Source organism: Petaurus breviceps, unplaced genomic scaffold (assembly GCF_028583685.1).
Source record: "Petaurus breviceps papuanus isolate PSGF00001 unplaced genomic scaffold, PetGlider_PUasm1.0 76, whole genome shotgun sequence".
Lineage (NCBI taxonomy): Eukaryota > Metazoa > Chordata > Mammalia > Diprotodontia > Petauridae > Petaurus > Petaurus breviceps.
The window spans coordinates 3,296,074-3,311,208 of record NW_027186473.1 but is presented as its reverse complement, the minus strand read 5'-3'; positions in this window follow the sequence as shown (position 1 = coordinate 3,311,208).

The following is a 15,135-nucleotide window of genomic DNA, read 5'->3' as shown; positions in this document are numbered from 1 at the left end:
ATTTTCAGAACTGTGGAAAGCTTCAAAGAAGAGATTAGAGGCAAACTGAATCTTGAAATATAGGTAAAATTCAAAAACTGTGGAGGGCAGAAGGAAAACTCTTAAAGTTGGGTCTTAAAAGTAAAACAAAATAGCACGACATGGATTAATATGGACCGAATCATAAAATTAGAGATGAATTATTGGAGATATTTAGATAGCCTGGGAACAGTTAATGTAGGCATGAGCTGCCAAGAAACAGTACATTTACTTAAAACAGAGATTATCAGTCTATTTCATAACTGTTTCCATGGCAGATTTTAGTATACTAGATTTTCCGAGTGACACAAAACATTGTTGTTGTCTATATCAAACTTATGGAACAATATAAAATCTTTGCTCATTCTCTACACAGTCAGAAGAGATCTTGTGGCTGCCATATCTGTGTCTGTGTACAAAGTTTAATCCAAAAGATGTTTATGGAGTCAGGAAGGGTAGGATTTACAGTGGACATCCAATACTTGGGACCATTCCTACCTACAGAGAGATCAAGGGGGACTTTGGTGAATGAAAAGATTGTGATAGGGAGAGAGTGGCAAATGAGTACCTATTGTCTGAAGAAAAGGCTAGATTGAAACATTGAGGGAGATGATGAGGTCATGACACAATTTCTGATAAAGCATTTTGACTCAAAATCGAATGAAATCAACAGGTTAATAGCTCCTGCCCAGTATGAGTATATACAGTTCTGTTTCAATAAGTGCCAGGGAAATGGATTTCACACCCACCCCATACACCTATAGTCTGAATGAAAGTCCTGACTTGTGAAGACGATGTCTCAGGAGAGAAACAAGTGCCCAAAATCATGATATTATATCACAAATACAGCTGTTGAGAAGAATATGGTTGACCTTTTAGAAAAAAAGTAGAAACCTATGAAAGTATGAAGAGAAAATGGAGCCTATGGGTGGGGTTGAGGGATAGAAAAAGAGGGAGAACCTCTTGGGAATGAATACACTAGAAACTGAAAGGCAAGATAGAACTCAAAAACTAAAAGAAGTATGAAGCAATTAAAATGTTTTAGACAAAACATGAGATTCTTAGATGAGCTAAGGCCCTTTTAGAGTAAATTAATATTCACTGATAGTGCTACACCCTTAAAGAAAACACAGGTAGATCAATTAACTGTAGCCTACAGAAAGCCTTGAGGGAAAAGACATAAATTAAAGGAGAGTTTAAAATTGTAGAAGAAACATCTGAGAAACCAGTAATCATGGGCCAAGAGAGTTCTTAAGGGGTCCCTCGATTCTATCTTCATCTGTGAAGCACCAAAGCATAATTTATTTTATAACTACATTTTTTCTAGCTTTTGACGCAAGATAATTCTGTAAAGTTTCTAAAATACTATTAGGAGTTTTGCTTATTTATGTAGCTGTGGGGGATCATACTGGTGAACTTTGTTTTGGGTCTGCTTATCAGAAACCAAAGATTTTTCTATGTTAGCTCTGATTTAAAAAAATGAAAGGGATGCTTTGCAAAAGAAATATTCTTTGACAGGATTTTTGTTACTCATATTTCGGTTTGGAAAAAAATGATCAGCATAGGTATATATGAAACAATATTAGGATCCTCCTGGTGTCATCAATATTAAACCATATTAAATTAGAAGTGGAATTAGACAAAAAAATCACATCTTTCCAGATAATAATATTAATAACAATAACAGCATTAATACAGTGCTTTAAGCTTTGCAAAACACTTTAATAAAAGTATCATCTCATTTTATCTCACAATAGGAGATAGGCACCATTAAAATTTCCATTTTTAAACAAGAAACTGAGGTAGACTGAGACTAAGGGAAATGCCTACTGTCACACAGCTAGTAAATATCTTAGGCTGAGTTTGTACTAGGGCAGGCATATGTGTTTTCTTATGTAAAGAAAACTGTTTAAAAGGGTATAGGGTATGACTTAAATTTAGGAATGATTGCCCTTTACAATAAATGGAGAAGCCTGATTAATGAAATCACCTATTAGATCAATATTCTCCATATTAAATCAGAGAACAAAAGTAATGCTGCCAAAAATCCTTGGTCTCTTTCCATTTTCCAAATGGTAGCTGTTGTTGTAGGGCTTGCTCATCTGCTTTATTAGTAACAGATATACCATATAATGCTTCCACAACCAATTTGATTTTTCATTTATTTTATGAATATATTATTACCAAATTCCACCTTAGTGTTCAGAAACATTGATGGAACCTTACTGGTCCTTTGGAATCAACACATACCAAACAAACTTTATAAAATACTCTGAACTCCCTTTTCCCTTCTCTTTGACTAGTATTATATCTCATATTTATAAAATTCCACCCTACAGTCTCTAGCATTATTTTATCCAACATTTTAAAAAAATTTTAGAACCAATCAACAATATCACAAAAGTTATGGCTGTGCACTAGTCCTAGCAAATAATCTTTAAAAAAAAGAACCTTGTAATTAGATCACTCCATGCTTAAGTTTCATGTCATTGCAAATCAATTAATAGTGTACAAAAGGGTAGATGATAACAAGAATTACCATTTCCACTGTGTGAATAGTTGCTAAATATAGGTAGCTTTATTTTCGTGTAGGGTTTTCAAAAATGGAAAGCACAATAACTTGTTTAATCTAATTAGTCTTTGGTAGGGAAATTAAAGGAGATATGTTACATATTCCATGTCACAGTTTTAGAGTTTGAAGAGGAAATGTATTATTTTCAAATCTCCTGTTGCAGGTACTTGCCTATTATATTTAATATGTTTTCATATTGAATTAACAAAAGGAGCTTTCCTATCATGCTTTGATGTAACTGTCCTCAGAGAATTATTTGATTTTTTTTTAGCTTTATCATTATTTCATTGATTATAGGCAAGGGAGTCAACATAATGACTGAGAGGCTGTCTTTGTATTATTATTATTTTGCTACTATGTAATCCTTGTGTAAACCTCTCAACGAAAGAAAATGGCTTCTCACCATGGACTATTTAGAAGTTTCTCCTGTAACTATATTTCCTCCCAAATTAAATAAGGAAATATAAAATTTGGTGAGGATTCATAAAAAAAATTAAAAACTTTTAAAATACTATATATGCTTAGCAAATTTACTTGGTTGAATTGATGATAAATTTTAACTTTTAAACAAAACATAAAAAGTTCTTCAAAACACAGATATTCAAGGAACATGATATAAAGTACATTAATGTACTTCGAAGAAAGAATCTGAATGATGACAACTTGTTTTGCAGAGTTAGTCTAGGGCTGTTTTTTTGATGTTTTGCAGCTAAGGCCAACATCTCTTCCTAGATACTGTTGCTCCATGATGGTGGTCATAACATGGAAGAGAAAAACCAAGAATATTTGTAATATTTTTAAACATGTATAATATCTATTTCCCTTTAACCCCACTCCCAAACCTCTTCACTTACACCTTTTTAACATATTTCACTTCCTTGTGAAAAATTCACAATAGAATGAAATTTTTTTTTAAAAATTAAGATTCATTTCAGTAGAAAATGGCTTTATAAACATGATTATTACAAAGAGAATGGTATAATAATACATACTGGACTATTAAATGGATTAAAAAAGTGCCTATTGCCCAGACTATGAGATTCTACATAATCAGCTTAATGAGTTGAATCTTTTTCTGGGACAAGCACCACAGAAAAACAATTGGTTCCAGAATTGAAGAGGTAAGGGAGCAGGTTGGACTGCATTGTAGAATCCCAAACTACCACCAACACCCCCACCCCAGTGCAGAGAATCATCTATGTTTTTTGGTCATTAATCTTCGAAGACTGCAATCTCCAAGGGTGCAGGTGACCCAAAAAAGACACTGGAGAACAGCATGGTGCACTTAAACAGGCCGCAGCTTATTTCTGTTATACACTGGAGATGTATTCTAAGGGAAATTGCTGAAGAAATGTATGATAGGGAGAGGAGGCAGGCTATCCACATGGTGAGAGTGAGGGACAGAAGAAAAGTCAGAGTGCTAAGCTGCCATCTAGATTTATTAAGACTTAGAAAAGGGCTTCTCTTGGCCATGTGCTGCCAAAAGAGAAAGGACATGCAACTCCTAGGCAGCAATGGGACTGCTCAAGGACCAGGAGTGGGCTGGAAAGCCATAGACCCACAGATAAAGGAGGCTTAGATGGAGTCTACTACAGGTGGGACAAGGGAGAGGGGAGAAGAGATAGCTGTTGAGGCTATATCTCCCTGCAGAGGTTTCAACCTCTCCTATACAGGGAATCATTTTTCACCCTCAGTTTTGATTTGCCAAGCTTCTAAAATCTAGTGGGAAAGAGAAAGGAAAGCTCAAAGGTTTAAATGGAAGTAGAACAAGGTTTTTGAGGATAAACATAACTGAGGAGGAGATATCAGTGTATCTACTGAAATCCCCAACTATGAGGATAGAGGGAAACATGGAGCCAAGAACTCTTTGAAACCTCTTTGAAAAAGAGGCAAGGTTTGGAATCAGAAAAAATTGGGTTCAAATATTACCTAGATCACTTGTCAAGTGACCATGTACCAGTCACTTAATCTCTCTCAATCCCCTCATCTACAAAATAGGAATATTAATAGCATTTATTTCACAGAGGTGGCCTGAAGTTCTTATGAGATAACATATGTAAAACATTTTGCATATCTTAAGATGCTACATAAATATAATTAATTACCACACAGATGAGGTGAGATTTAGTTTGATGAGGAGAGTTCTAAAGGAGAAACTGCTGATAGTACTGAAGATAGAGGGTCTATGCTTTGCACTGAGGAATAAGGAATATGTGTCATCTTCCTAGTCCATTGCATTAGTGGTGGTGACAGGGGTGCAGTGTGAGAGAGAAATGAGGTACATCTAACAGTGGAAAGAGAACCAGGGGCACAGAGGCTTCCAGGGGATAGAGCAAGAAGACAGAAGCAAGGGAGGAAGAGACTTAAGACAGAGGAAATTTCATTAATAATTGCATGGGTTTATATAGGGCACAATGGAAAGGGCAAATAAAACAATCCGAGTGTTCTGTAGGTTAAGGGATGAGTTGAAAGACAGTAAGTGATTTTTATAGATAGCAGGGAAATGAGTTCTTGCATAGGCAACACAAATACACAAATGTCCAAATAACAGGAAGTCAGAGGGAAAAGAGTTTCTTACCCTCTCCCAACAGAATTTGCTTCAGATGCCAGAATTCCTAATTTTGACTATAATTGTATCTTCCTGCAGTAGACTATAAACTCTTTGAGGACAGAGCTTTGTATTTAATTCTTGTCATATATAATGCCTTGCATATTCTAGGGACTCGGATTTTTTTTTACCTTCACTTGAATTGAATTAGGGGAAGTAGTTAAGATATGAGTTAAGATTGTAGGAGAAGTGTAGGTAACTTGAAGGTAGCATGCATGTACCCGGTGCTTGGACACCAGAAAGTGAAGTGTCAAATGGGAAAATAAAATTCACCCACTTTGAAAGTTTGCCTAGGGCCTAACTAGCACAAATAAAAAAGAGGGGGTGTGAGGGTTAAAAGGGGAGGGATTTGGGGGGCAGTTAAGGAATTAAATATTATCTATATTAGACTAACTAAAAAAACTGTCTTCGGAAAGGAAAAATGTAATATTTTTTAAAATTTGTATAAACTAAGGTGAAAGCCAGGAAACATGATTTTCTGTAGAAAATCACTTTTGCTTGCTCTGCCGCTGACAAGGCTAAAAAAAAGGAAACAAACAAACCAACCAGGTTTCAGATGGCTAAATGATTAACTTGGCAAAAGAAGAAGCTGCTGACACACTAATAAGAAGAGATTTATTTGAAAAGGATTCTTTTTGCCTCTGCAGAGGATTATGTAACTTTGTGCTACATTTTTTTTCTAAAATAGATTTGTTAACTCTGAAATAGCTCAGAAGATTTGAAGCTTTTAAAAGCCCTGACAATTATGCAAGGAAGATGTGTAATGCAACATTTTTATCTCCTCACTTGCTTTTCTATAAGATATCCACTCATGTTACACAGCTGTTCACTTCCAAATCTATAGAAATTTAAAACTTTTATGTTCTGAACTTCATATTCATATTGACCCTTTCTCTATATGCACCCATCTTTCATGATAACATACTGTGAGTGCCCATAATTTATTCACAGTAAAAATTTTTTGAGCATGTATGCAATTATTTTAAATTCTTGTGATCCTATGAGGTATAAGTTCACAAACTGATGATATCTCACTTTAGGATTCATCATTTTCCTTGGAATTTCCCACTTTGTGCTTTTGATTTGGGATTCAAAAACTACTTCAAAAAATATGTAGGATTAAATGTAGCCAAGATATATGGATGATATTGTTTTAAGGGAAAGAGAATACTGAGTTGAATCTTTTTGGAAACAAAACCAATTCTCTGTTAGAGATGTATATGGGAGTATATGGGCTGATTTTCTCTCCCCAAAAAACTATTCTTGCTATATTTTGCCATAGCTTTTCTCATTTTGGGCAATTAGGTATGCCACAAAAATTTTATATGTGATAAGCCGAAAAGTCTCACACACACACACACACACACACACACACACACACGGTATTACCCACGACAAAAATAACTGGGCCTAATAAATCATAGGAAAAACATTTGGCCTGCCTTAGGAATCTATCATGGCCTTCTATTTGGGGGAATGAAAGGGAATCAAATCATTCACAAAGGAAAAAAATAGAAATAAAACATCCTTTTAAAAATGTTTAGCAAAGAAAAGCATTTGAACATAAAATTATGGATATATATTTTGCTTTTTGTTTAAAGTACTGGTTTTAAAAAGAGGACACAGACTCTTCAATGAATCTATGATTTCATCATATGGTACTTTACTTAATCCCTCTAAGATAAAAATCACCATTCACCCATACCTTTGCATCTTGGGAGACTTTTTTTTCTGGGTAGCTACATAGTCCTGTAAATCCTCAAAGGTGGCCACCCAAAATTCTGGGACCTTCCCTTGTATTTCTTGGTATTTCACGAATCCCAATATAGCAGGAAAACTGCCCAGCAGTCCCTTCTTTCTGTCACTTCATGGCAGTTCTATCTCCTTTTTCACCAAAATCTAGTAGTTTTTCATGCAAATGTATATCATTGTCTGGACCATATGCAATCTTCATACACTAATTTTTTCTTCCATATATAGTTATGAGAAACTCTTCTGGATTTCTATGTATCTCACTTATGAGGCTCTGCAATGTTCCAGGGCTGGATGCAATCAGCATAATACATTAGCAAATAAGCAAAATAAATAAATAAGCAAATAAGACCATCTATAGGTAACCATTTTCTATAAGGAATCCCTCTTCCTCCTGAACTTTCTACTAGGCACCATCTATGAAAGTAGGAATATAACTTCTTTTTTGTCTCATTCAATATTCACAATCAAAAGCAACCTATGACAAAGTTAGCTATCTTTGTTACATCCTCAATGAATGGTGGCCTTATGAAGAAGGTGGAAAGCATTTGGCCTGACTGAAATCTAGGAGTTTCTTTCTCAGGGGATCAGATGGAATGGAGACATTCTCCAAAAAGGAAAAACAACAACAAAAAATAAAAAGGAATCTTTATAATTTTTATATAGGCTTGAGAGACATCTTGTTTGAGAGATTCTTTTAAGATAGAATTTTGCTATATTAAATCTACGTGTGGATATACATTCACATATGTGTATGTGAATATGTACGTGTATATTTACACACATATACATATAGACACACATGAACATGTACACACATATCAACAAACACACACAGAGGATTTTTCCACATATTTCAGCTAACCAAAAAAGAAAAACTATAAAAATGTGGTCTGCCATTGAATATAGTTTACAAAAATCTGTCTGTCTTCCAATCATACATTTGTTAAGGATGTACCTGATATATGTGCAGCTTATTCTCACAGAGCTTTTTTATGGAGATGAGAAAGTAGGCATAGGAATTAATAGATATTTTTACTTATTGTCCTTTAACAGTAATAATGAGGTTTCTATTGGTCAAAATTGAATGCATTACATTCTTTCTAACATCTTGAGAATTATTCCCTCAATGTCTTCAATGACATGTTATCTCCAGCAAGACCATGCCTAAGAATACTTGGTCTAATCCAGTGCTTCATAAACTGTGGGTCACAACCCAAGATATGCCAGGTTGTGAATGGAAAAATTTTAATAAGCCCTGAATCCAGTTTCTCTTTACATCTTTGTTTTCTTTAGTCCCATTTCTATCCCCACATACAACACTTCACACTGGAGTATAATATATTATGGTTCTACTCTTACAGATAGAAAAAAAAATTTATGCAAATCACAATTTATTTAGGGGGAAGGTAGGGTAGTTAGGGCTAAGAGACTTGCCCAAGGTCACACGGCTAGTTTTTGTGTGTAAGTGTCTGAGGCCAGATTTGAACTCAGGTCCTCCTGACTCTAGGGCCAGTGCTCTATTCACTGTGCCACCTAGCTGCCCCACACTGTGTTCCTTTAAAATTAATCCTTAAATACTTTCAATGATTGGCTTAATTAGTTCTTTCAAAAATTTTTCTTTAAACTTGCTTTTCTAGTACTACCTTTTAATATGGTGTAATGTGATAATCATAATCTTACACTATCCTCCTTCACAATATTTTATAAAACATATATATATATATATATATATGTATATATAAAATAACATACTTTATAAACAGGTGTTAAGCTTGGGTGTCATAGCTCTCAGATTGAAAATGAGACCAAATGCTTGCTGAGGAAGGCGGTTTCTAGGGTCCTTTGATCTTCTCCTTGTGGTTTATATGGGCTAAAATTTGTTCGGAAATGGTGAAAATCTGTGTTGATATCTGTTCTTTTATTCATTCCCTGTTTCTGGCATCAAGAACTTATTTAAAGCATGTAAGCTGAAGTTACTTTGATATTCTGTGTCTATGTTTGTGAATGTGTGTGTGTTTTCTCATTTATTACTGATTTTTGTTATTGCTCCAAACAGTCAATGTCAGCTTCTAAATAGATAGTTGATTTTAAAATGGTTCCAATTTTGGTAAAGAGCTGTTTTCATCAGAATATAATCAATTTATTTCTTAATGTTATTTCATAGTTGCTTTAATAACAATAATATTTAAATTCAGTTCAAAGGTGAAGTGAATTGTAATTCATGGCTTACCATATCACAGATATCGCTTTCTTTATATTGGAGCTTGAAATTCAACTCATCCTGCCCATTCCTCAGTTTGATAGTGTAATCCATGGACCACCCACCCTGTCACTGTCCTTTGGTCCTTTATGAAGTCCCAGGTCATTAATCTTATCTCTGTTATTAAAGTAGTGCCTTTGAATGGGAAAAACATTGTGTCATTGGCCGAGTACTATCATGCACCCAATCAATGTGTTTTTCAATTGACTGATAGGCAAATGGTAAGAGGTAAAAAAAAAAAAATTGCTCTTTAAAGGTCATAATTATGACCTTGAGTATATTATCAAGTCTAAAATGGAAAAATGACACTCATTGATATTACTTTAGGTGAACTGTTGAAGCTTTTTGCACAGGCTCATTGTATACTTCCCTTCAGACAAAGCTCTGAGGAAAGCATATGATTGCACATTTACCTAGTGGATGCAGTTTTTGAATCACTATACTCAACTCCCAAGAAAGGAGAGAAAAGAAAAAAAAAGCATAAAATAAAACAAAATTAATAGCAACTGAAAATGGACATAAAACCAAAAAGACCTTGACTATTGCTCATAAAAAGCACTCTAATCTGTTATTATACCTTTGGAATATTTGGTAGGACTATTTATTGTATTTTAATGTGAATCTCTCTGCAAAGGGCCAGCATTTTTTTTTTCACAAATAATACACTTGGAATGTGTGTGTGTGTGTGTGTGTGTGTGTGTAAGAGAGAGAGAGACAGAGACAGAGAGATGCAGAGAGAGAAGGTTAAGGTAGAGGACAAATAAAGGCAATGATAGGCAGCTAGATGGCTCAGTGGATACAGTGCTATTCCTGGAGTCAGAATGATCTGAGTTTAAATTTGACTTCAGATGGTTACTAACTGTGTGACCTTGGGCAAGTCACTTAATCTCTATTTGCCTTAATACATCAGAGAAGGAAATGCCAAACCACTCCAGTATCTTTGCCAAGAAAATCTCATGGATGAAATGGTCCACAGAGTCACAAAGAGTCAGACATGATTGAATGACCAAACAACAATGATAGGGGACAGACAGAGACAGAGAGTGTAAGATTATGTGTGAGTGAGGCTGAGTGGCACACTAGTTAGAAAGCCTATTTTGAATCAGGTAATCAGGGTTTCAAGTCCAGCTCTGGTCAGATGCTGACTCTATAATACTAGGTAAGTCATTTAGCCTCTCAGTAATCCAGGCAAATCTTTAAAACTGCAAATTGGAAAGCAGGTGCCAATCTGCATTGGTAAACAATTCCCTTACTATAAATTTCCTATAGCAAAGAAATCACAGTTTGTACAAATACCCACCAAATTAAAATATACATATTTATATATGTAGGTGTTCATATTATATATGCATATATATAATATACACACATAAATAAATACACACACATATAAGGCCTATATGTGGGCATGTATCTGTTTATATTCAGACTTGTAATTTCATCTGTATAGGGAATTTCAGTTCAATTCAATAAATATTTATTAAGCACCTACTGTGTGCCAGGCACTGGGCTAGTACTGGGGATACAAAAAGAGCCAAAGACAGTACCTACCCTTGAGGAATTTACTAATATAATGAGGGGGGCAACACACAAACATATATGTAGAAAGCAAGTTATCTGCAGATAAACAGGAAATAATTAAAAAAGGGAAAGCACTGGAATTATGAAGGGTTGGGGACAGCTTCCTATAGAAGGTGAGATTTTAGTTGGGACTTCAAGAAAGGCAGGAAGATCAGTATTCTAGTACTAATAGATAATCTGTGTGTGTTTGTATGTAACTATTAATGCATGTAGTTGATTTTGATGCAATGCAGTTTTCTATCTTCTCTCATCCAAAATGAGGTGGAAATGTGCCAGTAGATGAATCAAAGGACCAATGGAACTGCTTGAACTGGTCTCCCTGCACCTTAAATGCAAAATGGATTAACACTTTTATCTAGCTCCCTCAGTAATAATGTCCTTCTATCTGGTTTCCATGGAAGTGAGAGTATATCAGATGCCACACATGGTGAAGATTAATGTACAAAACCCAACATTAACTATGATGAGATTATATATAAGTGAATGCTTTCAGACTGGACAATATCAAAGTTTAAGTGGAGGACTCATCTTTTTTTTTTTCCTACTTCTGGTCTTTAGTAGAATTAATCAGCATTTCCCATGAACCTACTCCTCTGTATGATGATGGAATGAGCTCTTGAAATCCACATCTTGAAATCCACCAGGACACCTAAGGGCCATTTAAGGTCTCTAGGACATTGGGGAAAAAAAACTTATTAGATGAATATTGTTTTTTCTTTATGTATATGTATCTGGAACAGAGATACCTATTAAGATAAGTACATCTTCAAAAGATGGAGCTCTGGCTCTGACATTCAAAAATGTATGACTCTAGGCAGGTCAAGTAAGCACTCTGGACCTCTACTTTCTCATCTTTGAAATGGTGATTAAGATGCTTACGTCAATTACTTCAAAAGGCTATGTTGAGAACAGCATTTGGAAATCATCATATTCTATATAAATGGAAGTTCTATTAGTATGCAGTTTATGGCTCATGGAGTACTTATTGGAAACAGTCACAAATGGTAAAAATGTTGGATTTGGCATCAGAGGACCTGAACTTGAAACTTGGCTCTACCTCTGTGACATAAAGAGATTATACTGGAGAAAGTCTTAAAAGAATAGACATTTAACAAATAAGCCTTCTTATCAATGAGGTATGACCCACATAAGTGTATGAATGAATGCAAAAATGTATAATTTATTATGTACCAAGCACTAGAGAAACAAAAACAAAATTGCAGACAATCTTTGCCCTGATGAAATTATATTATAATAGAGAGAGAAAAAACCCTATATAGAAGAAATAGTGTTTCCGTTTAAAATGTACAGGGATGGTGATGAAGCCACAGAAGGACAGGTTGGTTCCCTGTTAGACTATGATCTCTTTAAGAGCAGGAACTTTAAAAGCAGGAAACTGCCTTTCTTTGTATCCTAGGTACTTAGCAAACAGTAGGTGCTTAGGAAATGCTTAGAGATTGACTCACCCCTTCCAGTGACAATATTGATTTGTTACTGGCTCCAGGACTAAGAAGGAGTTGAGGAGGACAGCTTCCAGAGCAAGTATTCAGGGGACTAGATGGTAGGTGAAGAGATGACTGGAGTGTAAAATTCATTCCCAGTCTGACCTGATGTAATGGGTCATGAGAGGCATTCACCAACCAGGATAGCAGGGTGGGGGAGGGGTTCAGAGACAAAAAGCTTAAATCCCTTAGCTCATTGTGATTAATCTAGGGAGCAAGGAAGCTGGTGAGAAGATGGCAGTGAAGGAATACTTAAGTACTTCAAAGAATCATTAAACTTGTCAAGAACTTATCAGTACAAGAATCAATATTCCTGTTCTTACCTTATCTCCACTGACATAACAATACTATATTATTTGATAGGGTGCTTTAAAAATTGTTGTGTCTAAAATATCATTACTTTGCAACCCACCTGATAATGGGACCCTTGAAACTTAGCTAGTTGATTTCTCGTACAAAATATATATATTTCTGTTGCTGGGTCCATATTTAAAACCTTGTCAGCTTGCTAGGAGCTATTAGTGCTCTGGTGTTGTAATCATTGAGAACCCAAAGTCAACTCCGTATCACAATGAAGCATCAGAATAGTCCATCAACTAGCACTTATTAAATGCCTACTATGTGCTGGCACTGTGTTGAACCCTGCAGATACAAAGAAAGGCAAAGAAAGCCCATGTTGCCAAGGAACTCACAGTCTAATTAGTGGGAGGTACAAGTAACTCTGTACAAACAAAATATATGATTCAGGGTAGTCTCAGAGGAAAGGCACGAAGGTTAAAGACTGGGAAAGGGTTATTTTCATAAGAGGGACTTTACCTAATACTTGAAGGAAGTCTGAGAAGCTAAGAAACAGACATGAAGAGGGAGAGAGCTCTAAGCATGGAGACAGCCAGTAAAAATGCCCATAATCAGAAGAACAATGATCTTCCTCCAAACATCATTGGAGAAACAGTTAGGAGGTCAATATCACTGGATCATAAAGTACATAAAGGTCAATAAAGTGTGAGAAGGCTGGAAAGGCAGCAAGGGCCAGGTTATAAAAAACTTTGAAAGCTAAACAGAGGATTTTATATTTGATCCTGGTGGTAATAGGGAGCCACTGGGATTTAGTGAATAGGGAGGTGATATAGTCGGACATGAGTTTTTATACAATTGGTTTGACAGTTGAAAGGATGGATTGGAGTGTGGAGACACTTAGATTTAGGTAGGATTTCAATGGAAGACTGATGAAATACTTTCATATAAATACCACCACATAAGCAAAGATCAAACCAGAAAATGTTTACTTGTTTCTCCCCCAAAACAAAGACTTTGGAATAGATCATATCTAAAGTCCTTTCTTGTTCTAGTATTCTATGATCTGAAAAAAACTTTTTTCTAAAACATTTAAAACAGTGAAGGGAAAAAAGCATTTAGTCCCTTTAAGAAAAGTTATGTTCTTCAAGAAGCAGCTGTAAAATTGCTGTGTCTAGCAGGTAGAGCCTGTATAACTCAGGATTTAGTTAAAGAACTCTTTTCACCACTCATTAAATATTCAGGGTTCTGGAGGTCTGTCTGTTCTGATGGTGAAAGAGCAGAAAGCCAAGTTCCCTTGGGAAAGCTGGGCTAGAGAGAAATAATCCAAGCAGTAGCAAAAACTAAGTGGAAGAAGCCTTCTGGAGCAGGCTTGCTTCCTATATAGGTAATTAGACAGCAATAGTTCAATTAACAAAGCAAGGAAGCAATGCCTGGAAGGCCTTTCAGTCCTCAGCCTGATAATATCAGTGGCTTGTTGGCTTTGACAAGCCTCACCCAGAGATTTTGGAAGGTCAAAAGACTTCCTGAGAGAATGAAAGAGAGACCAGAAGTAAGTAAAGCTGGGATCAGTTAACAGAATACATTTTGCCTATCTTTATTTCTTTTAAATTTCACCTTATTGTTTTGGGTTGGGTTTTTGTTTTTGGTCTATTTTTACCTTTGAGATTATACTTAAGCAACCCATATTATCATTTTAGTTGTACAAGAGACAGACTCTTGGGATAGAGGTAGGAAGGAGAGCAAAGATTGCCACATGTGTCCTGCCTCCACTGGTGTTGTTCCAATAAGTGACTCCTTGAGACATAAGGAAAGCTTCAAAGTTATTTACATGGCCCTGGTCAGCTGGCAAAGGCGTGATGAAAAGTGAAGTGAATTTACTCATTACAAAGTGTGGGAGAGGGGTGGATTCTTGCTGAGCAGGGTAGAGAGGAGTATGGTTGAAATAAAGATTAACTTAAGAACTCTTCTGTGGAACAATTACTACTATGGATGGTGCTAACTAATAACGCATTACTTGGTCCTAGTCATGTGGGAAAGGCAATCCCAACAAAGAGATATAGCATTCTCATTAAATGAGTCAGGGAAAGGTGTGCCAGAAGATGGAGCACTGATCTTAGAGTCAGGAAAGTCATGATGACCTGCCCCTGACATAGTAGCTATAGGATCCCACATAGAGGTATTATTTAATATTTCTGTGACCTGAATTAACTGTCTAACATAATAATTAATTCATAGGTGGAGTTGCCATATTCATGCAACTAGATACACAGAAGAAAATTAGAAAATAATTTTGTTATGGAAGAACAAAAGCAGAGGAGTAACAAATAGCAAATGTATCTGCAAAGAGAAATAACAGCTATAGAAGTTGGATAGAAAAGAAATGCGTCACAAATCAGTTGCTGGGAGATGGAGCCATTAAGGTATTCTATTCATAATATAACCCTAGACAATACAGAATCCTAAAAGAATAATCTGTCCAGATAATGTTCCCTCTTCCACAAATATCATGGGAATTTATGGGAGACTTTCATTATATTGGGGA